This window comes from Spinacia oleracea, chromosome 1 (assembly GCF_020520425.1).
Source record: "Spinacia oleracea cultivar Varoflay chromosome 1, BTI_SOV_V1, whole genome shotgun sequence".
In the NCBI taxonomy this organism is placed as follows: Eukaryota; Viridiplantae; Streptophyta; class Magnoliopsida; order Caryophyllales; family Amaranthaceae; genus Spinacia; species Spinacia oleracea.
In genome coordinates this window covers 83260871-83264482 of record NC_079487.1, presented here as the reverse complement: position 1 = coordinate 83264482, position 3612 = coordinate 83260871, and the positions used below count along the sequence as shown (strand labels likewise).

The window sequence follows — 3612 nt, the reverse complement described above, 5'->3', positions numbered from 1 at the left end:
AATTTTATAATTTTAAGTTAAAAAGAATTTGAATTGCGAAAATCGATTGAATTTAGAAAACGATCCTATTCGGTTTTGGATTCGAATCCTAAAACTAAACTCCTAATTCTAGCCCAATTGGAAAAGCCCAAATAATAAGACCCAAAACACTTTACTCCTTCCTTCTCTTTCAATTCACGTAAAAAAGGCCAAAAACAAAAATACACCAAAACCCTTTCTCTACTCCAAGTTCACGTGAATTGCTTCTCAAACCTCCTCCTTGCTTCACGTTAACCTCTGCGCCGTCACCTTCAGCCACCTGACCACCGCCGGCACTCCTCCCTCCTCCGCCGTCCGGTAAGCTTCCCCTCCCTTCTCACCTTTCTTTCTCCCTTTCGCGTTCTTGCTATCCTCCTCACGAACTCTCTGTTTTGCGAAGCACCACCAGCCACCATCACCTTGCCGCCCTGCCGCCCTGCTCTTAGCCACCACCTAATCGCACCGCCGATCCTCCCAACTGCCCGGTAATGCTTGTCCTTCCTTTTCTCTTTCGTTCTCCTTTTTTTTTCTATGTTAGTTCGTGAACTCCTCCTCATTCGTGCTCTGTTCATTGCGGAAGCAACCACCATTCGCCAGCCGCAGCCACCACCTCGCCCAGCCACGTCGACCCATCAACCACCATCGCCGCGTGCAACCTTGTGTCCGCCGGCAGCCTTCATCTCTCCTCTTCATTGGGTTATTTCTTAAACCCTAAGTTATTTAAATATTTTGATTTAAGTTTATTGATTTTAATTTATGTTTCTTGAATTAAATTATTAATCTTTATAGTTAAATTATAATTTTCAGATTTGATATTGATATTGTAAATTAATTAATTTCAGTTTTGGTTGTTTAATATGTAAGTTAAGGTTTTAAATTAGTTTAGTGATTTAATTCGTGTTTATTGAATATAAATTACAAGTTATTATGATAAAAGTATATTTCAGATTTTATATTATGTTTAAGTAACAAATTTAATTTCCAGATTTATTAATTTGGTTAAATAAGTATTTTAAACTATTAAAGCATGAATTTTTAAGGTTTTATTATGTTTAAAATCACAATAGAATGATTATACCTATTAAAGTTATTATTTTTATGATCTTAAGGATGTTGAATATATTTTGAGCAAGTTTTGAATTATTTTATATTGCTGGAAATTTAAAAAGAAACGTTTGTTGGAGTTTATGATAATTAGGGATCGTTAGGGAATTAATCACTATTCTAGGAAGTTAATTAATTAAGTTTCGATATTTGGGAATGTTCTAAATATGTTTAGGATGTGTTTAGAGTACGCTATTGATGCTGTAAATTATTAGGAATTGATTTGGGTACGTTTCTTGATTATTTTAGGCGGAGAATTCTCTTTAGGCGACTTTTGAAAGTGTTAAAGTGGCCTATCAGTTTGTTTACACAAGGTACGTACATACCTGTGTGCTTGGAATGTGTGCTAATTGTTGAAACCATGTTGAATTGTTGATGAACTTGGTTATGTTAATGTTGTTGATGAACTTAGTCAGGTTGAAATTGCATGTTTGATACTGTGGGATGAACATATTAAACTTATATTGCATTATGAGAATTGTAACATGTTAGTATGGATGATTGATACAAACATGTTGGTTGGGAACACTAGATTATTCTATATGTTGGTTTGGATCGATTGATTATTGTTCCCTTCTTAGCTTTTCACTACTTTATGAGGGCGGTGGACCTTGTTTAGTAAGTTGAAACTTCATACCCATATACAGGGTTGATCATGGTTAAAGGAAAGGTTGGGTAAATTGGAATGAGTCTTGATTGATGCCTTTATGATCACTTACTTAATTTCAACATAAAAACAGTTGTGAACAAATGTGGATTGTATGCCTTATGTGGTTGTTGAGTCATAACAGAGTCTCAATTTGTAAATCATGTAAAGTGAAACTGAGTAGCAATAGCTTTAGACTGTGCACGTCTAAAGTGACGGACAAACAGGAGTTGGGGTTCATGGTGGTAGCCCATGGCCTTTTCTGGGACCGGATTGATCACCGTGTTCTATTTTTATTAAAACGTTCCTCGATATCGCAGGTCACTGAGGTTACGGAGTCGCGCCCGTACCTCGTCTTCCTTAGTGAAGACTTCTGGACGGTCAACTCGGTCCATTGTCTATTTCAACTAAAATAATATTATTGCTAAAAGTCTAGCCTAGTCTAGTCTGGTCAAGTATGGTCGTCAAACTATCATGTTTTGTCTGCCCTTGTTTGTGTTCATTAGTATCATGTTAGGGTTGTTCGTTTAATAGAATCATGTTAGGCTTATTATTGATTTAGTATGCAGTACTCAGCTTTGCTGATTACGTGCTTTTGCTTGTGCATGTTGATCATGGCTATGCCTTATTGATCCTGTGATGACCCAATCTTTGGTGAGCAGTCTCTAAGGATCAATAAGCATTGTCCATCTGCAGGTTTGAAGATGTTGCATCATTGGGATCGGGAATAGAGAGCTTGTATTTAGTTTTGATTTGCTAAGTTGACTTGGGTTTGTTTAATTGGACTTTAAACTTGTCATACTATTTATATTTCCTTATGTTCGTTGGTTGATTTTTGGGACTAAACCTGTAATCGATTATTTATAAACCTAAAGTTAGTTTTATGTTTTCCGCTGCAAAATTCTGAATAAGCCGTTACGTTTTCACACTGGCGATAATGCCTTGATAATTCTCTACGTTTTATATTAAAAGGTTATTTTAGAAAAGAGAAAATTGTCGGGGTGTTACAACTGCACATGAGTTGTTGTACGGAAAATTCTATGAAATGCATAACCTAGATGTTGAAGTGGTGCATAAGGAACTGAATGAAAAAATGAGAAATAATCATGTGGGACTTAGACATGGATAAGTTAATGGAAAAAACATTATAGCAAACATTTATAATTAACAATATTATTTTAACATTGTAAATTTTGTGAAACGTTTACGGAGTAAATTATAAATTATTCCATGATATCATTTACGGGTACAAAATTAAATAATTAATTATATTAAACTATTTGTAAGCATTCCTCTATTATTTTAATGTTACACGTATATTTTAATGCTCCAACAAATGCAAATACATTTTCTGCAATTAGCAGTTGGATAATGTAGGTAAATAATCAAAATGAAAAAGTTAAACGAAATGGAAAAAAAGAAAAAAAAAACATACTTTATTTCTTGAAAAGAAATATTAATAATATGATAAGTATCTTGAAACCCAATGCAACTTTATTCCACCTCTCACGTGTAATACCTCATATTTTAAAGTAATTATAAATATATTTAATTATACTTATAAAATATTTTTACAGATTTTATAAATTAAAGTTGCGTTTAAATATTTATTTAAATGCATTTTATCAATTAAAATTATTTTATTATTTTTAATGGAGAGAAAATAATTTTTATTTAATTTGGGGAATTTTAATTGGGTTTTAAAAGTACAATGATTTTAAGTTAATCTAGCCCAATCCAATTTCAATTTCAAGTCCAAACAAATTAAGCAAGCCCATCTTATGTTTAATGAAGCCGGAAAGGGAATCCTAAAGCGTAGCCCATCTTGGAATTTTCTAAGCCTA

At 33.5% G+C, this 3612-nt stretch overlaps 1 long non-coding RNA gene across 1 annotated transcript; it reads left to right on the top strand.

Moving 5' to 3' along the window:
• On the top strand, positions 1-2685 carry LOC130465983 (uncharacterized). The gene is made up of 4 exons (XR_008925996.1): positions 1-336; positions 419-714; positions 1372-1436; positions 2431-2685. It is a non-coding gene; the product is annotated as an uncharacterized lncRNA (long non-coding RNA).
• The last annotated feature ends 927 nt before the right edge of the window (positions 2686-3612 follow it).